The following is a 22,925-nucleotide window of genomic DNA, read 5'->3' as shown; positions in this document are numbered from 1 at the left end:
GTATGGACTGTATTTGTGTGTGCTCATACAGTAGGCTATACATGCTCTCTTTGTTGTTTGACTGACAGCACCATCAGGATTGATGACCAATCAGTGTCATCCGTGCAGCACTGCATGTCCATATGACGGTTTGCGAACGGAGCTCACTTTTCTTGCACAGACCCCCCCGTAACTCAGAGAAGGCACGGAGGACTCTGAAACTTCTCCCAGCCCTTAGTCGACATGAGGGTGAGTAGATAATGAGTGAAATTTGAATTTTGGGTGAACTATCCCTTTAAGATGAACACACAGTGATTGGAACTGGAAACCTGCCCACACTTCTCCTGATTCGCATTGTGGCACAAATAACTTGATGGATCAATTGTTTCTCAAACCACTAAACTATCAAATTACTGAAGTAGTTGACTAACCAGGTGTTTATCAACAGCTGTTTAGCATCTGTTCATATTTATGGAACATCTGTTTCCAACAGAAGATCACAAAATTTGGGGAGGCCAGATAATCTTGATTGTCACTGATGATATTCCCACCACTGGTCAGCAGAGCACTGAGCCACGGTCTACTGAGCAGGAACTGCAGGGAAGTGAATGAGTGCTTCCAATACACTGAGGTTCGCCTGGGTAGGGGAAAATAAACAGCTTTCATTACATCTATCTTTAAAATTAAGGCTTTGTTTGCACCATTGGTTGGGGTCTGACCTCTATTGTGCGTCTTCCTCTTTGTCTCCCTCCAGGTTTCCTCCTCTCACTGTCTCTCCTGACTTTCTCTCTGTGTTCATTAGTGTGTTTATTAGTGTGTTTATTCGTAAATACAGCTCTATCGAAGCTCTGTCTTTGTCTTTCATTTATGTGTCTGGTGAATTTGCCGTTATAGAAGTTGTGATTTGACCACATGCGTTCCAGCCTCATGCCAGGTTTTGACCTCGTCTTTTCTTAGTGGGAAAAAATACATATCTTTGTTTTCTATTTTGGAGCCTGTTGTTCTCTTACAGTTTTCACAGAACACAAGATTTTGTTGTTGTTGTTGTTGCTTTCCACTTTAAGTGCCTGCTGCCACTGTCGCTGTTTTTCATAACCCCAAGATCGCCACAGACCACTGACAATGCACTGCAGGAGTGGGGGGAAAAAAACCCATCAAAGGTGTGCCTTGAGAGAAAAACAACTTTTTGTACCTCGTATGACTTGTTGAAAAGCTTTTTCAGAGACGAGGCAGCAGGCAAGGCAGTGTGGCATATTTTGACCTTAAGTATGTAAAGACATTATCATACTGATTGTCAAATAATGTGATAAAGACGCTCTCATCCCGAAGAGACAAACAGAACAAAAGAGAGAGAAACAAACAGAGCGGGAGCAACTGGAAAAGGAGGGGGGGGGGGTTCTCCTCCATTAAGATGCAACTGCTCCTCCTCCTTTGGGAGTGCAAACAAGTGGGAGAGGCAAAGAGAGGAGGAGAGGAGGAGGAGGAGAAGGATAAATGAGGAGAGGAGAAAATGAAATGAGAGGACAGGAGAAGACGGGCTGGTTGTGTTGATCAAAGTCTGAATATTCACAGCACTCTCTGCTCCGAGATTAAATACTAATTACTCTCAACAGCTGCTCAATGAGCTCACTAAGACTCATTATGTAAGGGATAATGTACAGTTCGGAGGTTGTTATGGAGAAATAAACCCCGACAGGTTGTATGGAACCCCGACGCGAAGCGGAGGGGTTTCATACAACCTGAAGGGGTTTATTTCTCCATAACAACCGACCAACTGTACATTATCCCGCTTATTACACGGTTTACGAGTGAAATAATTAATTTGAAACATAATGTTGATCAAAATACGACTTTCATCGATTTAAAATTGCATTTAGCGAATCTGCAAGACGTAGCTACCGGTCACTTCCGCTGTTTTGCCGAGCCTCCTCCCGTTCGTGCATTTGAAGCCTTTGATAATCAATCAGTGGATCGATGGATTACCATACACGTGTTAAGATGTGTGTATTGTGTGTAGTCGTATCTGTCATAAACAAGAGATTAACTTTACTGTTTACGGGGTGCGTTTGTGTCGCGGAGCCGCGGTGCCAGCTGCACCGAGAGGAGAGGAGAGTTGACACCGGGTCAGAGGTTCTGATCAGCAGGTTTGGTTTCCAGCAGCATGTGGAAGGAGCCTCCACTCTACTTGTAACAGGTTACAAGTCGTTTATCTAACATCACTATTAGTCCGAAGCTGTTTAATGACGGTAAAAATGAAATATAAGGTAAATATCCTGCATAGTTTCTCTTTTCTGTGCTGCGCTGATCAGAGCGGCATCCCTAGCAACGGTCTGTTATACTTGACGACGGTCATTATTCAGAAATAACAGACCGCAGAACGCAGCTCTGGACCAATCAGAGAGCAGCATTCAATAGAGCCGTGTAATAACACAATGTAGTACATGTGTACCACTTTAGAAACACAGAGCTTCATTGCTAAACAAGACGTCCACCAAGAGGAAATAAAAGCAGCACCGTCAATGGGCACAACGATTCCTGCAGGAAAGTTAAAAACTTTATTGTGGATCATTTGTTGAGACCTTCAGGAGAAAGACAGGGCTGTTTGATTAACTAAGCAATAAATGTTTATCTGTCACATCCAGCAGTGATTATTGAGCAGTTATTGTGGTACAGATGTGTTACTGCCATTGCAGTTCTATGGGGGAAGCTATCATAAAAAAAATGTTTTAAATGAAAGATCGTACCAAAACCATTTGAGCAAACAAACTGAGAGTATTTTTAACATTTATGTGTTTTTATTTCTCAACAGAGCTGCACAGGAGCTGCTCTTAATCACATGAAGTGCAACATACTGTACATGTGTGCAGCTAGAGGGTAACCTTTAAGCTTTGCAAAGTTAGTGCTTTGTTGTTGACATTATGCTGTTCAAACCATAATTAAAGCTACAGTTTGACATTAGAGGAGTTTGGTTTTTTGCCAAGAGTTAAGGCCATTTTTTCAGGTGGAGGAGGGGGAGGTTACAGTGAAATTCTGCAATCCCCAATCCAGAATAGTGGTCCATGCTCTCCCTGTGAGACACGTTCACTGACAGCCAATTTGGGGCTTTGGGGGCCAAATTCAGACACTGTCAGAAATTTAGGAGCAAGTTTTCACAGTGTGACCACTGCTGCTGTAAGAGTCCCGCAGATGGATGACATGAGCTGATGACTCCCAGCCCCCAAATACGCTTTTTTCATAGAAGTTGAGTTTTTGGCAGAATAGTTTTACTGTGCTGCATTCAATGACTCTCCTCTGAATGAAAGAATGAAGATGTGATGTAACACATTGATAGGAAAAGAGGGAGTAGCAGGACAACACAACTCAGAGTTCAAAAGTGTCATTTAACATCCAGGAATTAGTTGTAGCATTAGTCAGTTCCTGGTAACATTGCATGGTTGAGCGGTTTGGGAGTTGTAGCTGTGTGTATGTTGTGAAATATCTGTGTGTGTCTGTGTGTGTGTGTGTGTGCATGTTGTGGGAAAGAGGTGCATTCGTAATGCCAGTGGGCGGGGTGTTTCTGTTCCAAACCAGGGTACAGGCTGGGAAATGAGTTATGAAATCCAAAACTCTCAGCGAGCACTTGGTGTTGACTCATTGGTGCTGATCAACAACAAACTCCCACAGACTGTATTTCACTGTGGTCATTTTGTGCTGTGTGGCAGCACAAATCTTACTTATTGCCTTTGTGAGAACACAAACCATCTCACGAACTACAGCAGTGCCGCTTGTCTTTCCTCGAAATCCCTCCTCGCCATAACTCTGCGCACTAGTATCCTGATGCTGCAGAAGCACCATCATAACATATAAATAACAATAAAAGAACGCGGCAGATGGTGGCCGACCCTGTCGCACAACTGGGTCAGCATGTTGGGAGAACGGACCAGACTGCACAGTGTTTAGCACGAGCAGAATGAGACACGGTGCAGCTGAGATGGATGATGGAAGCTGAATTTGCACAATAAAGGCTGTACGAGCCTAACATAAGAACAAAGAGGGCAAAACAAGCTGAAAAACAAAGCTCAGGAAGTTACCCGGCGCTAAAAATATCATCAGTATTCAGTGGGGGATGGCTGTCCGGCTAAAACATGTCCCCACATCTTTCTGTTGTTTTATTCAACTGAATTAGCTGCAGTTTATCCTGCTGGTGTGACAATAAGTATCCTGAGTGCATAACAGGTGGAGAGAATCGTGTGCATGTGTTTGTGTGTGTGAGTGTGTGAGTGCAGTCGGGGTGTTGCTTTTTGTTTGTTGTCTGTGTGATTGACAGTCGGGCAGCATGAGAGTTGACGGTTAATCAGTGCGTCACTTCCTAATGGGCTAAAATGTACACACACACACATACATACACACACTCCAGCACACACAAGCTCAGCTAGGAGTATAATTGTCTGTGATTGCATTTGGATACCCATCCACACTCATGCTGATTAGCATCATGGCGTCAACGGAGAGAGGGAGACACTGAGAGAGAGAGAGAGCGAGGGAGACTTATTAGCCTGCACAGTTGTCTGCATATTGCTATTAATAAGAAATTTCAGCCAATTAAAGTGAGTCTGAATCCACTAAAAACCAGCAGCCCAATATATTTGGAGGGATGCATCAATGTGTGGACTAGTATTGGGATGTTCTTGCCTAGTAACAGACTGTGTCTAAAATCTTTTCCCTACTATAGTACAGCACTCACTACCCAGTTTAAATATGCAGAAATGTTTTGCCAAATTTATTGTTGAAACTGTGTGGACTGTTTATACAAACCAATGTTGTGTCTGTGATGTTTAACACAGGTTCCTGAGGAGAGTGGGCTCCTCTGCTCCATCTAGGCGGTTCCTTTATCCACCTACCTCTGGGCTAATACAAGAGACGGCCATCGACATGGGGGGCGTGTGCTTCAGTGCAAGCTGATCTTTGGTAAGCATACGGTCACCCATCTGTCACTCATAGTGGCAAACCAACAAGTTATAATACTGTAAGATTCAAATGGGTGAAGAACCCAGAGGAGAAACCAGAACTCACTGGACAGATTACATATCCCATGATGGATGCATGGATGGATGGGAGGTTAGTGAGACACTAAACCTGTTTTTGAGACCAAGTTAAAGGGATAGTTCAACATTTTGGCGAATTGGCGCATTGCCATAATCCGTATGGTCATAGCAGTAGGTTTGTTATCTTTAATTGTCGGTGCAAGCTATTTTTAGACCGGCGGAGCAGAGCGGCGAGCTGCTCAGAGCTACGCTACGGAGGCTCATGGGATTTCTTGGTTTCCCTCTTCGAACTCATCAAATACACAATCCAACAACTCCAAAACGCTCTGGTGTGGCCTGCACATTCACCACGCTATGAGATAATAACACATCGTTACGAGACGGAGCCGTTTTAGAGGTAAATTCATGCAAAACCGCTGATGTACGTTGCCTTCAGGGACAGTTTTTCAGCAAGCAGTCTCTGTATTTACCTCTAAAACGGCTCCGTCTCATACCGTTCCATTATTATCTCATAGCGTGGTGAATGTGCAGGTCACAACTTGTCCACGAAAGCGTTTTGGAGTTGTTGGATTGTGTATTTTATGAGTTTGAAGAGGGAAACCAAGAAATCCCATGAGCCTCCGTAGCGTAGCTCTGAGCAGCTTGCGGCTCTGCTCCGCCGTTCTAAAAATAGCTTGCACCGACAATTAAAGGTAACAAACCTACTGCTATGACTATAGCGATTATGGCAATGGGCCAATTTGCCAAAATGTTGAACTATCCCTTTAAACATGCTCTGTCTGCTGTGTAGTTTGTTTTTTTTAACATGTGAGTCTATGGGGGCTGACTCACTTTTGGAGCCAGCCCTAATGTGGCCATTGGAGGAACTGCAGTTTTTGGCACTTTGGTGTTGGCTTCACTTTTCAGCCCTGGAGATTGATCCTTACGAGACTCTTGACTGCCCTGTGCCAAAGTCTTGTAGAAAATCTTCCTCAGAGGAGTACAGGCTGTTGTAGCACCATATTAATGCCCATTTATTAAGACTGAGATATCCAACAACAAGCCAATATATTTTGGTGTCATTCTTCACCTTGCTGATAACCACCCATATGCATATTTATTTCGATATACAAATGTTGTCAGGACTGTGATTTGTTTTTAAGGCCACATTTCACCGTTTCCACCCTGAAGATGCTGTTGGCTGTTACGTCAACAATAAAGTTTGCAGTAAAGCGTGCAGACTTCCATGTTCACCCAAATTAAAGCACCAAGCAGGTCCTTGTGGTTGATACTTAAATATGAAAAGCATATTTGTTATGTGAACGTATCGTCTCGTGGCTGAATTATAGCAGATTATTGTTAATAAGCAGATCCTGCACGCAGCATCTCTGTGAAAAGATAAACAGTGTTCACTGCCGTCCCTGACGGTAGATCACATGAAAAGACCGAGGATGTCTCGCTCTTTCTATGTACACAGATGGTAACAGAGGAGGAGAGTGAATGGGTGAGAGGGAAGGAGGGCAGAGAGGAAGTGCGGAGAAAATGGAAGCGGGAGACCGAAAGATGAGAGTGGGGAGGAGAGGAGGAAGGATAGTGGCGAAGATGGTGAAAAGAGGGAGGGAGAGCAGAGAGAGCAGTGGGAAGAGGAGAGCAGAGAAGGAATGACAGCCATAATGTGTCAGCGTGAGTGACAGCCATGTATGAATATTGCATGTGTGATTAGGGAGCGGAGAAGATGGGGCTTAAATGGCTTGTTAACCAGGGCCCCTAAATACTGGCAGAACCATAGCAAGGAGCAGGGGAGAGGAAGCTGAGGAGGAGAGGGCGGCGCCGATGTACCGACAGAAAGAGAGCTGATGAGCGAGGGAGGGAGAATGTAAGAGGGTGGAGGAGAGATAAGTTAAAGTAAAGGGACAGAAAAATGACTTGATCTTTTATTAGCTGATACAGCAAGACCTGTAGACGGCAGCAGACACCACAAGGGAGAAAATGAGGGAAAGCAGCCTGATCATGGAAGAGAGAGATGTTCAGGTTGTAGAAACAATGGAAAAAACACAAGTCATGCCTGATCAAGAACCATCTTCAGTCGATCTCAGACATTATACAAGATTCACTCTGATATCAAACCTTGTAAAGAACTTAAACCACTAGCCACAAGTTTCATACAGGAGCCGAGCCTTACCAGCAACGATTAACAGATTAACAGCAACAAATCACTGCTGAACAATAGATAACTAATAGCCTACGTTTTTATATGATAATGCTATGGTGATGATTTACTATGCTTTATGGTCTTAAACAACCTGGTTAGCTTTAGGGAAACATGATCTGAGTTGAATTAGTAGGTGGTAGCTCGGTGTTGCAGTGGTTAGCATTGTCACATCACAACAAGAAGGTTCTGGCTTTGAATCCAGGGCTTTGGGCTTTTCACTGAGTGAAGTTTGCATGTTCTCTCTGCGCCTGTGGTCGTCCTCTCCAGCTTCCTCCCATACACTTAAGTTAACAGGCAACTCAAGATGTGACCTGGGGTCGTCAACTGGGTTTGGATCCAACGCCCTGTGACCATACACAGATACAGCATCCATTGGCAATATAGCTAATGGATGGATAGATGGATGGATAATAAACAGTTTTGAAACAGGAAATAAACAGACCAGAGGGTTTGTAACATGCATGCAAAAATTGAGGCTAGTCTATGTAAATCTATCAATATAGTGTCTGTAATATATGAAGTTGTGTTTCATCTATTCATACATTTCTAAATGAGCATATGATGCCTGGGGAATGGATTACGTTTGTGTTTCGGTGTTTTAGATTCTTTTCACGGCCTCTAATCCACAAAACTATGCTCTGCTCAAATGCTGATTTCTAGGAAAAAAAACAAAAAACCTTTTCATATATTTTTTTCAAATGTTGCTGCTTGCTTAGTCGTATTTGTTTCTTTTCAAGTCACATTTTGGATCTTTGGATCTGACTTTTCAGACCATAGATCCATCCATTATTTCATTTGATTGATTCATTGATCAATTTATTAATTCAAACTATGACACCTATGATTTGAGTGACATTTAGGCTACTTATTATTATTTGCTAACCATTTGGCAACACAGTTAGTTTATTTTCCAGCAGTTAAATTTAAATACATTTATGTTGAATTCACTGCCAAATTTTGAGAAAAAGTCTGGTAAAAGCTGGTTCATAGACATTGAGGTAAATCATGCAAAACCACCAGTATTCTTTTTTTTAATGGCTTATAGAAATGTGTTGACAATAAGACTTGGAACTTTCACTTTAGCCAAGACACCGTGTTATTAATTCTCACTAATTGTTTGCTGACAGTGAACAAAAACACTTATGGCAATGAATTATGATTTTCTTCTTATTGTTTTTATTGTTCACAGCATTTTGGACAAGTTTTTGGCTCTTGTTTGTTGTTTGCAGCATCTCAAACTTGTTTTTGGCAATATGGAGTTTTTTTCTCAGCTCTCTCCACCAGTCCCTGGCAGTGCCAGAGCTGTGATTGGGCAGTGCTGGGCCGTGCTAATCGAAAGTGGCTGCATGCCCGTTTTGGCACCGTGTCACATATCAGCGGAGCAGCGGACACTTTCTCAACTCCAAATTCATGCTGCAGGACATTTTCTGGCAGAGAGAATTAGCTGGCCAAGCCAGACATACACGCACATGGGCACACAGACACAAACAACACACAGACCCACACACACACAAACACACACTGTCACGCAACGCTCATAAGTGCAAAAATGTGTAAGCAGAGAGGACAAATGAGACACAGACTTAGTGGGGGTGGGTGGTTTAGGTGTGAACATGTAAATGACAGGCGTATGGACAAGAATAACCAGCCAGTATGTTCCTCTGCTTCCCTTCCCTCATTCCTATGAATAAAATATTGACGAGACTACTTAATACACATGACGGCTGATTTGGGTAATTTGCAAATGACAGATGATTTGCTTTAATTCAGACCTTTTACTCTCTTCAGTCTTAGGCCCACTTCTCTTCCTGTTTACTACAAAGTTTACTCCAAAGTGTTGGTGTTTGGGCATTGTTTAGCTCAGTGGGTAGAGCAGGTGCCTCATATGCAGAGGCTATGGTCACATAGCCACAGCGGTGGCTCTTTGCTGCATGTCATTCCCCCTTTCTCTGTCTCCCTGTTTCCTGTTTCTCTACAGCTATCCTATCAATTAAAGGTATAAAAGCCCGAAAAAGTATTAATGTTCAATAACATGTGATGCGTGGTCTTGTGTGGTCTTCTGTCTGTTGCTGCTGTGGTAACAATTTAATTTCCTGCAAAGGATTAGCTTAACTTTAACTTAACTTGTCGATAGCCTGTTTCGAATTAGTCATCATTGATCAAAATGGCTACACACGGGGCGGTGCGTGGCGCAGTGGTTAAGGCGGCCGCCCCATGTGGAGGCTACAGTCCTCAACGCAGGCGTTCCCGGTTCGAGTCCCGCGTCGGGCAGACCTTTCCTGCATGTCACTCCCCCTGTCTCTGCCTCCCCCTTTCCTGTCTATCTCCACTGTGGCTATTGAATAAAGGCAAAAACGCCAAAAAATATACTTAAAAATAAATAAATAAATAAATAAATAAATAAATGGCTACACACAGTAGATGCTATAAATCACCATTGCACTGGTGTGTATGTGTTTATAGTAGATGCTTGCCTGTAAACTTTTTTCTCGTAACATGAACTTCAGACTTCCTTCATTGCATACATTCACTGCAGAAAGTGACAACGCAATGGAGAGAAAACACATTCATTTTATGTATTTTGTAGTTATGATAAGATTTATGATAAACATATGATGTGTCTCTGGAAACACTTAAGTTGTGTGTGAGTTTTTGCAGTGTGTTCGTGTGTTTCCAGGTGTTGTGAGTGTTTGATAAAGCTGTTTCCTGAATCCGTAGCGCATTTAGGTGTTTTCTGAAGTTGCAGTGCGTTGAGCTACGGGCCACCGTAGTTTTTCTTCTTTTTATCCATTTCATGGCGATTGTTCTTTCATTTGCTTAGTGCTTCGGACGTCCTCTGGTAGCCATGGCAACCCTGTGTTTAGTGTAGCAAGGCAATGAACTGTGGGTAATTCCCTTTGGCAAAGCGTGCAGAAATGTGGACTTATGGAAAGTGTGCATAAAGGGCTCAAAATGTGTACAAGAGAGCTCTTATGTGCTGGATGATTTTAGAGTGGGACAGCCCTAAGCCCTCGAGGACTTAGTGGGAAGGCGCCTCAAAGTCTCAGAGCCCATGAGGGTGGACATTGGGATTGGGCCACAGTCACAGACTGTAACCATCACACTTCCTCACTCCCATCTCAGACTCCCTTTATCCTTTGGTGCATGCTTGTTTATTCATTAAATGCCTTGAATGTTTATGAATGTGAGTCTGTGTGGACACTTTAACCGTTACAGTCTCTAAAATCTCTCCACTGTGTTTCTCTTCAACCATAGCTCTTTAAGTTTCTGCTGTAAATGTCAGAGCGATTTTTTTTAGCTGGACTGAGCCGATCTCCAGTGGCCAGTTTGACAATTAAAGCAGCTCTTTAATGACACAGAATGGGCCCTGGAGGTTTTGCAGGCTGGAGCTCACCTTGGTGTACTCTACATTTACACAAACCCATCATCATCATCACAAGTGAAAAATAGAGACTTTGTTGAAGGTCAAATCTAAATAATGTAACAATGACACTGTATGCTACAAAATAGCTGGCTGTTGTGTGTCATATATGTGTATCATATAGTAATTGTGTTTTCAGCAGGTTACTATTATGTACATCAAACAAAACAACATACAGTAGCTTTATATCCTTTATATAAAATCTGAATTGTCTGTAGGACAGCAACCTATTTATTTTGTGTATTACTTAAACATTTTTATATATTTAATAATATAATAATGATATAACTCTATAATAACATAGCTGCAACTGGGACATTAACTTTAAGGTAACAGTACAACATCATGACTTCTATGGCACCACCATGGAAGTTAAAGGTTCAGTTTTGATTTTCAAGGTGCATTGTGAGTGGTCGCACCCCAACCAATCAGAGCAATGAAACCCTTCTGCAGTGTGTTTAATATTGTAGCAGATTCTGCAGACAAAAACATTAATGGAAATGCTTAAGCGGCGCTCCTGTCAGTCTTAATAGTTGTGACTGACCTAAGCCGTCTCAGGGGGGACAGAAATCTGTCTGAATGGGAGGGTGGTGGAGGTGCGAGGGGGGTGCAGACCCAACTGTGAGAGTGAATAAACATGAGCTTACTGATCGGTCTGGTTTCCAGGCTTCTCCTCTGGTGGATTGAGAGAACATATAGTGTGGGAGACATGCCAGAGTGCAGACAGACGTATGAGCTGCATCACATGCTGCTAAGTTGTAAAAGCCAAGAAATCACAGTTTAAACCCCCTGAACATGCACACACACACACACACACACAAAACTTAGACTCACTTACCATTCAAACACTGAAGTGTATCTATTATTTGCTCCATAGCTAATGTCCGTGAAGGTTCTCAGTCATCCAGGTCATCTTATCCTTGTGGAGTTGTCCGATCTGTCCTGAAGACGTAGTAGTACTGCTACTGCAAAGGATGTCTTACAACTTATTCTATTATGAAAACAAGCATGCCATTAAGCATAAAGCACTCATTAGTGGAGACTTTACTAGACCATATAGGAGGATATTGCATTAAATTCAATAATAATGTAATGTAGTAGTATAGTAGTATAATGTAGCTCAGTCATAATCTCAATTCTCCATCCTAAACAAACATGCAAGAAATAGTATTCATTCACTTAAGATTTAACAGTGGAGGATCAGATTTTTGTATTGCTATTTAGCATATCTTCATATTGCAAGTGCACACTCTCATCTGTTTTATCTGTAGGTGGGATAATAATCATAACCTGTCAAACGAACCTTGCGGGAACCAAATTTATCTCCCAACATGGGAGACGAGTCCATAAAATGTGATTTTGCAAACATGCGTTGGTCCCCCGCAATGTGATGAATACAAAGTGAATACATAGGACACACACAAACACACACACACACGCATTTCATCCTCCTGCCAGAAATCACATCTTTTGCAAAGACCATTTTTGCATTTAGCTCGACTGAAAGCTAATGAAGTGGCATAAACATGATCTTTCACGCCGAGGTGCCCCTTCTTAGATGCACAGGCCAGACAAAATATGAAGATCATTCCACATGACAAATACCTTTTACCATATTCATCGCACTGTCAGGACACACACGTCATTCCTTTTTTTCTTTTCTTTTTTTTGATCTTTTGTGTCAGTCTGCTGTTGTGCATCTCACAAAAGAAAATGGGGCATGTAAAAGGAGGAGGCATCGGCTATAATGCATGTGTTTGTCATGCACTAATCACATTTTTTATATACTGGTAACAACAGGTTTAAATTCAACCACTAGAGCTCTCATTTACATTCAGCAACCACCACAACATATACAAGTCCACAGCACAGTCAGTGTCTACTGAAATCTACATTAGATAGGTGTAGTCATCTGCCAGCGAAAATGAACCCTAATCTTGTGATATACACTTTTGAAAACAGACATTCAGAGAATGTATATAGAGACAGGGATTTCTCCTCTACCAAATACACACTATATACTTTTATAAAGGTTGCTATAGCTTGCGAAATTCAGAGAAAAAAGAGCAAAGGACACGACCTTTACATTCAAACAAAGGATAAAGACTTAATGTGTCTCCAGCTGGTGATTCAGCATCACATACCTTTGATAAATAATTATTATAATGCAGCTCTCACAGGACTTTGATGGTTAAGCTTAAACATGACATGACATTTCCGAGTAAAATCCTAGATGCTGTAAAAGTTTCTGAGCCATTTTCTAAGAAAGAGTGAAAGAGCGAACGAGAGAGGATGAACGAGATGAAAAGAGAGATGAGGAAAGAGAGAGAGAGAGAGTCAGGTAAAGCACAGAAAAAAGATACCAGAGTATAGGCAAATGGAAAAGACAGTTGGAGGGAGAAAAGGGAAAAGTTATATAAAAGTGCTTTAAGGAGCTTATCGCTCATATGATAATCATCATTCAATTTGATTGGTTGGCAGATAGAAGGTCAAGAAGGCAGCTCCTCATAATTGTGCCTCCCAGCTCGGCCAGACTGAGTCTTTTCAGGTATCAGGTATCATGTGAATCTACAGTATGTGTGTTTGCGTGTTCTTGTATTTCTATCTTTGTGAGGTCCAATTTGAACTACTGACCTTGTAGGACTTTTTTGGCGGGGACATTTTGTGGATCTCTGTGACGAAGGGTAATCCTTGGGTTTAGGGGTTAAAGGTTGGGTTATGGGTTGTTGTTGGGTATATCATGGCACAGACATGGAAATATGTTTGTGTGTGACAGAGAGAGAGGCAGATAGCGAGAGAGAGGCAGGTAAAGAACGAGATGTGACATTAGGTTCAAGTCCATTCTAAGCTGTAGTTGACATTATCATGGATTAAATAAAGCTTGTCTGTGCGTGAGGACTTTTTTTTGGGGTTGAGTTTCCATTTTTATGACAAAATGTATGTGTTTCTTCATGAAGTCCAGCAATTCCTCTGGTTGTGTGTTTAGGTTGAAATGACCATGATGATAATAAAAACAATATTTTTCTCTGGATTGTAAGACAGTGATGTATATAATATATGAGCATCTCACTATCAATAATGGACAATGAAAGGATGATCGAACAAAAAATACAATAAGTCTAAGAAGGAACATAATAAGGGCAATGATGTTAATTAGTTAAAGTTAAAAAAAAACGCACATTCATAGAAATTCAAAATTCAACACTGGAAACGAATTAGGTTAATCATTAAAGCAGAAGTAAGCAATCCGGTCGTTTTGGCTAATGCTGCGTTCCAGGCAGGCTTTTGAAACCATAAATTACAGCTTCAAGTCACAACTTACGATTTTGTAGCGTTCCAGGCAACCCACTCGTGTTTTTCCGACCTGTTTTACCTGTGAAAGTCACTATAACGGCCACTCGTAACTTCCGACCCGTGAACTCGTACCAGATTGAACTGGTATGACTTCACAGGTCGGAAAAACACGAGTTACGAGTTTCCTTGAACGCACCATAACAGTCCTCGTCCCTACGTCACCACATTCATGGCGTCCCTTGGCTGCACACACAGCCCTGCATGCCGTTCTCTCTTCTCATTGGATAAAAACTGTAGGATACGATAAATGTTTTCTCCTCGGCTCAGAGCAGAGCAGAGTGACTGACAGACCCGTGTTTCGGTCCAAACACTCTATGTAAGTGATTGCTGTCGGAAGATATAACTATTTAAGACTTATATTAACACAAATATATCACTTACTTCTGCTTTAATAGAAAAAAATCTATTGTTTACTGAAGTTAAAAAAGGGTCTTGTGAAATACATAATGCTCCTTTCTTTCTTTCTATATTGAAATAATCTCATTCTGTGTTGTATTGTATTAATATACAGGAATTAGGTAACTGACTTGTGAGTTTCCACTATTTGATTATTTTTCAGATGTGATTTGTAGGATTCATAAAAAAGACAACAGTGTGATTTATGATGTATTATTGTTGCAAGTTGTTGCGTCCACACACACACACACTGGAAACATGTCCACAGTCTCTTAATAGCTTCTGTACCAACAACAGGAGTTTTGACAGTGAAGATACTGAAGCACCACTGTCACTGTCTCTTATAAATTATTGTTGTTTATAATAATAAAAAAAAACAACTGCGAGAAATGAGTTCATCCTTACAGGACAGTTGTCTTCCTTTGCCCGATTTACAAAAGTGAATGATGAAGTGCAGGTAATTGCTTTTTTTTTTTTTGAGGTAGATACGTTGTTCTGGAGGAGAAACTTTTAATTGAAAACCAGAAGTTTTGCAACTCTCAGCAGCACTTAAAGCATTAGTGTTGTCCTCATTTTGACAAACACGTGTCTGTTTCCTTTGCAAAAAAAAACACTAGGCTATTAAAATTAACAAAGTAGGTTGTTTTAAGGACCTCAACTTAAACAACAACAACAACAACAAAAAAACAGCAAAGTGTAACAAAGGTTACATACAAAGATGCTGTTTTGTGCAATAAAAACACAGGACACTGTTACAAAAGCTTAACTGAGTATGCAAAGTCTTCAACAACATTAAAAAGCCTTGGAGAAGAAAAAATAGCATAAATAGCACTCTTCAAGTGTGTGTGTGTGGGAGAGAGAGAGAGAGAGAGAGAGAGAGAGAGAGAGAGAGAGAGAGAGAGAGACGCAGGTGGTGAGTTTCAGGCATGGAAAGCCTTTTGAGACTCTGTTCAAACCACCAGGGACTAAAAAGAAGAACATTTTTATCTCTGTTCTTTCTATTTTTTGTCATCACTCTCTCTTTTTCCTCATGTTCTTCTCCTGACTCTATGTTCCTTTTTTTTCTCATTTTCTTTTTTTATGTTGTCCTTCCTCCTCAGTGCGCCTCTCTACGTGAGTTGTGTGCACATAGCCCCATCTAGTGGTCAATCATATGGAAGGAAATATTTAGTCACCAGAGTCAGAGACCACTGGCCCAGGTTTTTAAAGATGGGGAATATCTTAAAGGTCCCATGTTTACAGTTTTTCCAACTTTAATTTGAAGTTTGACACCCTTAAGAACATGTAGCTATTAGTTATTTTAACTATCACAACGGCCCTGATTTGTTTTACATCTCCTCTCAGTCTTCTGTCTTTTTTTCAAACAAACACCCAGAATAGATGGTGGGTCTCGTGGCGGGTGTTCCTGAGAGTGGTGACTGCTCTGTTGTGACATCACAAAGTTACAGAAGTCCTGATAGCTCATTTTCAGGCTCAGTTTCCTAATAGGGGCTGTGTGCATTTCTCTGTTCACTGAGCACTTTGATATATTCACAGTATTTATGATAATCCTAGACCTGCTTTATCATTTAAAAAGACAAAAGTCTACATTTATACAAAATGGGAACTCTAATACTTAAAAAAAAAAAAATAAATAAACTTATTCGGTTTCTTGCTAAGATGGGAAGATGACTCTTATATCTGCATTAGGCATGATTAACTAGAAATACAACTTTTTTTTTCTTTTTTCAGTTTGGTTGATTACTTCTGCTTTAACATTTGATGTTTGATTAAACATCAAATGTTAAAGCAGAAGTAAGCGAAATGTTTGTGTTAATATAAGTCTTAAATAGTTATATCTTCCGACGGCAATCACTTATATAGAGTGTTTGGTCTGAAACACGGGTCTGTCAGTCACTCTGCTCTGCTGTAAGCCGAGGAGAAAACTTTCCTTGTATCCTGCAACCTTTATCCAATGAGGAGAGAGAACGGCATAAAGGGGCAGTCCTCTCTGTGTGTGCATCCAAGGGATGCGCGTGAATGTGGTGACGTAGGGACGAGGGCGGGGACTGCTAACTGACAAGAAGTTAGCCAAAACGACTGGATCGCTACTTCTGCTTACTGTAATTCCTGAGCTGCAGATGTGCTGTTAGCAGACTTCATTACCTTGAGACGGAGCCATGCTGGCAGGTTCACCCTTTTTCCCGGTCTCTGTGCTGAAGTTGAACCATTTGACAGCATCATATTTACCCTGCAGGCATGAGAGTGATATCAGTCTTGTCATCTGACGCTTGGCAAAAAAATTACATTTCTCCAAAAGAAATTCTATCTAAGGCTTTATTGATTGTTCAAATAACGCAATCTTTACAACAACGGTGCAAGGTCTGTGCCTTCCTGCCACCCTCGTAAGTTCAACAATGCACATGTAAAACCTGAAATCTCAGATTCATGTGTTGCATGGTGTTTTGGTTAAAACATACAGAAGTGCTACGGTGACAAGCTGTGATTTTAGAGGTGTTTACATGCCCTCACTTGTCTCATAAGTCTTTATATTACGTAAGCTTAACAAACAAAGGAAATAAACCACAGACCCATAAAGAACAAAAGACTGGAAGTTAACAAAGGTGGAAAACACAGTAGTAGAACTTTTTGTGTTTGTTCACAAAAGTTAGTTGGCATTTTGACAGGAAGCCTTGTTGTGTTTCCTTCAGATAATAACTCTATTAGAGTATCCGTTCCTCAAGTATTGATTACAGTGACACACTCTAAATCTTGTTTTTACGATTTAAAGGAGAGAGGAAATTGCTGGATCAGATACATGAAGAATAGATGTGGGTAATTAAAAGGTTACTTAATAGTCGTGATGAATAAAAACTATTCCTCCTTCTTCGTCCCTCCCACAACTTCCCTTTCTTCCACCACCCCGCCCTTGTTCCTCTTCTGCTCTTTCTCTCGGTTCCTCCACTTGTTCTTCTTCCTCTATCTTCCCCCTGTGTGTTTTTTATGTCCTGCCTCACTCGCTCTTATTGTCTCATTTTTCTCCCTCCATCTCCTCTGTCTGCCGAGGGCAACCCGGCTGTGATGCTGTTTTAGATCCACTGGAGGGATAAGTGTCGGAGCAGAACAGATTCTCCTGTTCCTGTGTGTGTGTGTGTGTGTGTGTGTGTGTGTGTGTGTGTGTGTGTGTGTGTGTGTGTGTGTGGTTGCGTGTGTGTGTGTGTGTGTGTGTGTGTGTGTGTGTGTGTGTGTGTGTGTGTGTGTGTGGAAGCAAAGACAAGTGTCACCTGAATGCCTTAGGCTCTTCCAATGGCTTTATTCATCCAAGTGTGTGTGTGTGTGCGCGTGCGTGTGGATCAGGTGCTTGCCCATGGGGTTCACTCGACGTGTTTGCCTTGCAGCAGATAATCTGTGTATCCAGCTTTATCTATTAAGGAAAATCTTATAACGTGCAGCGATAATATATTTTAGACCCGTGGCTCTCAGTACAACCAAAGAATGAATCTTCCCTGTTAGTTTTCACTGTGTTGGTTGGGCGGTGGCTCTTTGGAGGCGCAGCATGTCGCTCCACAAGATGATGCAGATTGAAATGATCACAGCAGCTGTCAGATGGATCGGAACAAAATGTTTGTACAGATGTTCATGGTTCCCAGACAATGGGCCTCATTCACGAACCGTTCTTAAGAACAAATTTGTTCTTAAGTCCTACTTACGAAGTTTTTACGAAGATTGTGGCATTCATGAATGTTTTCTTATCCAGAATTTGTTCATAACTAAGAACAAAATCTACGAACAGTCAGGAGTATACTTACGCACTTTTAGGTGCTGAGACTTCTGCAAAAATAACCGATTATAGCGTTTTCTTTTGTTCTGCAGTTGTATGATATTATATGATTTGAATAAGAATTCTTTTCTTATCTTTTATGATGTTTTTAATAATCATATATATTAATAATAATAATTGACAAATCATTGCAGTCTCTTAAAAAACATTAGAGACACTTAATTCATATCAGTTGTTTTTTTTTCTCTCTTTTTATTTTGGATACATACAGCTGCCGATATGATTTTTTTCCTAATTGCGGGCTGCAACAGTGCACAAACCGTTTTTTTTTTCATATGTGATAATATGATGATATTTATGATGGCACACGTGAGAGTGTGGTCTCTGATAACAACCGAAGAGCTGCATCCACTGCTGACGCTACTAAATACAGCCTAAATATAAATATAAAAATCTTAACTAAATATAAGCCTTTTGTTTGTTTCTTTGTTTCATTTCTGCCGCAGTAGCTCCACTTCACAGTTCTTTTTACTTTTGGAGTCTGGTGCTCCCTCCCAGATTTTCATTTGCGCATTTCAACTTTCTTTCTCACTTTACCTTCTCTGCTCAGTGCCTGTGGGTTCTGTGTGCACACGGCCCTGCAGTCTCATGCCCTTTTATGGGCATTGATGGGGCGGTTACCTATGCTGATCCTATGTTAATTAGACTCACCTGGCACACGCCCTCAACTTACGAGGAGTTGGCCTAAGAACACAGCTGCGAACAATTCTGAGGCTTACGAACGCGTTGATGAATCTGACGTAGGGTTTTCTTAAGGAACTTCTTAAGAACAACTTAAGAAAGAATCTAAGAAGGTTCTTAAGAAGATATTGGTGAATGAGGCCCAATGTATCCTCATGATCCAGGTGCTGGAGAAATACAGACATAACTAAATTAATAATGACATAAATGCATAAAATAAACAAACAAATGAATGAATATACAGAAATTACATTTTTCCATTTCATTTATTTGGTATTTATTTAGATTTCTGTATTTATACTAATTTCATTTTTTGATGTTCATGTCCCTGCCTGGGTGAATTGTATTTTGTAATTTTGCCAGTCCCTTGGTTTTTGATCTACAGTGACTATCGGGTCATATTTTCCATCAGTCCAATGCTTTAGCTCAGAGTCAAACACCTTCAGAACTAACAATATGCAAAATACCTCGTGTTTACTGTTGATTAGTGAATGTTAGCATGCTAATACACTAGACGACGTATATGCTGAACGTTGGTATGTTGAGAATGTTAGCATGCTGATGTTACAGTACTCACATAGCTGTTAATGTGGCTTTTTCAGCTTGTAACAATTATTATATACTATATATAAAAAAGGCAAACATTAGAAGCAGATCTAAAACAATAAACATCCTGTCGGCCCCTGAGATCTCTCCTTGACCCCTGGTGATGGTCACAAACCCCAGGTAAGGAACCACCTATTATAGTGTGTTGTGCCTGTACTTCGGGGGTGGGTCATTTCCTCTCTCAACAAAACAAAACAATACCCTGGTGCAGAAAATGATCTCAACACGTAAATAGATTTCCCAGCTGAGTGTGGAAAAGTTGACTGACCTCAACTTTGTCCAACATCTTCAGGTCAAATGAGTGTCCCTCTGATAATTGCCTCTGTGGAGATGAGTGAGAGCAACAGGTTTTAAACTGCAGATCTTTGTTGTTGGGGAGGGAGGGGGGTCAAAGCCTGGAAAATCATCATAATTTAGTCCTTAATTCCTATAACACTTGTCTTCATTGTGGGCAGCTGGTCATAAATACAGGAGGATGAACTCAAAGCGTGTCAGTAACCACCACAACCACCCACTTACCCAGTTGTTCCTATTTCCAGAGTAATGAAATCACTGTCATGAGTCTGTAATGTCACTATTTCTAATGTGCACCAGTTTCAGTGATACATTCGGTGCATGAAGTCAGAGTTAGCCTACACACTGGTTCAAACCAGTTACTAATTGCAGAAGCTGTCATCACTTTGAAAATACACAAAATAACAGAACAAACAACAGTCAACCTAAAATACCATAAATCTGATACAGTCTCAGTAAAAATGTAATGTCTGCTTCAAATTCACCGGTTGTAGCCTACATTGCATTATAGTGCACTTCATAATAAACATATTTTTACAATATTGTTTAGTCTATTCCCTTAATCTGTAATCTGTGCTTTTAGTGGTTAATTTCAGTTTTCGTTTTTGTTTGTTGGTTAAGTTGCCTTCATGTGCTCCTGATAACCATCAGACTTTCAGACTCAGAGTTGTATATTAATCATAGATAGACAGATGCAAAAGATAGGCTACAATAAATCAAACTATGTTTAGTTTTCACACATTGCAAAACACTGCCTGGATTTCTGTGCATTGTCATATAATTCAGAATAATTTGATAATTTCCACAATAGAGTCAGAGTCAGTTTATTTGCCATTTGCAGAAAAAAGACCGCATTGGAAAAGATTTTGCAAGAGCTCAAGCAGGAACAATTAGGACAATAGGACAGTAGACAACATTGTTAAAACCTAGAATAAAAAAATTGAGTAAATAAATACAATAGAGACAGTAGGAAAAAAAGGGACAATTTGTCCCCATGGATAGGCCGACAGTCACTTAAGTACAGTACATATAAAAGTGCATACAATGTAAAGTGCCTACAGGCATCGGTCATCTGACCAAGTGCAGGAGTATGATTTAACATGCGTAAAAATTAAGTGTGTGATTTTAAGTTGCTCAGCCTACGCACAGCACTAGGAAAAAAACTGTTTGCTTGCCTATAGAGGAAGAGCATTATACTGCACGATACCGTCTGCCCGACGGGAGAGGAACGATGTTTAAAAGGCACGGGACAGAAGCCTGGAACTGTAAATGACTTCAAGATCTGGCAGGTCAGTACCAGTGGTCTTGCGAGCAAGACGGACAATTCTGCTCAGAGATTTCCGATCTCATACAGTCAGATTCCCAAACTGCACTGTAAGTGAGGAGGTAAGAACGCTGCCAATAACACAATAATAGAAGTTTGATCAAATCCGGCAGTTTGAGGTGAATTCCTTTAGTTTACGCAGAAAAAAAAGCTGTTGAAGAGATTTTTTTTACAAGGATGCTGGTATTGAGATGCCAGCTGAGATGACTGGTGATAGTAACACCAAGAAATGTAAAATTACTCACCATCTCGACTCGGCACTATTTATGGTGAGAGGGAGATGGGACACATTTTTCCAATGAATCACAATTTCCTTTGTTTTGGAGGCATTTAAGATTAGATTATTGTTCTCACTCCACTTGATTACATTTTGTACCTCTAGTCTATAGTTTGATTCATCAGTGTGTATTAGCCCAATGATAGTAGTATCGTCAGCGTATTTTACAATCAGATTGTTCTGAAAAGAGGCATTGCAGTCATATAGAGAAAACAACAAAGGACTGAGGATGCAGCCTTGTGGCGAGCCAGTGTGTAAAACAAGTTCGTCAGACACACAGTCACCAATTCTGAGCCTTTGAGGTCTCAAGGTTAAAAAACTAAAAAATCCACTCACACACAGCATCGCACAGGCCGAGACACTGGAGCTTGCAGAGGAGATTTGAAGGGATGATACAATTAAAAGCAGAACTATAGTCTATGAATAGCATTCTAGCATAAACATTTCCTTTATCTAGTTGTTCATAGACTGAATTTAAAGCAAAGTAAATAGCATCTTCCACAGATCTGTTTTTCCGATAAGCGAAACAGGAATCTGGCATTTAATATAGTCCAGTACTAACCCCTCTAAACATTTCATTAATACAGAAGTAAGAGCAATTGGTCTGTGATCATTATGACATGTCACTGGTGAAAGCAAAAGGTGGTTACTTCAAAAAAATCTAAAACATATTCTGCTTTGGTTACTAATCACATACATGTGTTCCTTCCTTCATAGTTTTGATGTCTTCAGTTTGAATCTACAACCTATAAAGTAATGAAAATAAAGAAAAAACATTAAATGAGAAGGTGTGTCTAAATTTTCAACTGGTAGTGTATGATTTAGGATATTGTCCATAGTCCACCATACATGGGAAGATAAAACATGACGGGTGGAATTGAATTGAATTTTTTTTTTTAAGAAATGCAACAAGTGTTATTTTATTATAGTGTTATTTATAGTGTTAATTAACTATTGATGTTCAACTGGCTTTTTTTTTCATTAAAGTTAAAGGTTATTTTTGAGGCTGTAATTCTTGGCATTACATTTTATGGCTATATGTACTGTATGTTATATTGTCCACCATACATAGCAAGATAAAACATGACAGTTAGAAATTAAATTTTGAACAGAAATGCAACAAGTGTTATTTTACTGCTCATGTTCAACTGGCATTTTTTTCCTTTTCATTCAAGTTAAAGGTTATTTTTGAGGCCATAATTCTTAGCATTACATTTCATGGCCATGTATGTTGTCTTAGATAGAAAGATAAAACATGAGGTAGAAATTAAATTTTGAACACAAATGCAACAAGTGTTATTATACTGCTCATGTTCAACTGGCTTTATTATTTATTATTATTTAAAGTTAAAGGTTATTTTTGAGGCTGTAATTCTTGCTATTAGCCTACATATTATGACTATGTAGGCTAATGTTTATAGGATATTGTCCACTATAGATAGATAAAACATCACACAAGTTTGAACAGAAATGCAACAAGTGTTATTTAACTATTGATGTTCAACTGGCTTTTTTTTCATTCAAGTTAAAGGTTATTTTTGAGGCTGTAATTCTTGGC

Source organism: Trachurus trachurus (genome assembly GCF_905171665.1).
Source record: "Trachurus trachurus genome assembly, chromosome: 9".
NCBI lineage: Eukaryota > Metazoa > Chordata > Actinopteri > Carangiformes > Carangidae > Trachurus > Trachurus trachurus.
This window is presented reverse-complemented; position numbering follows the sequence as displayed.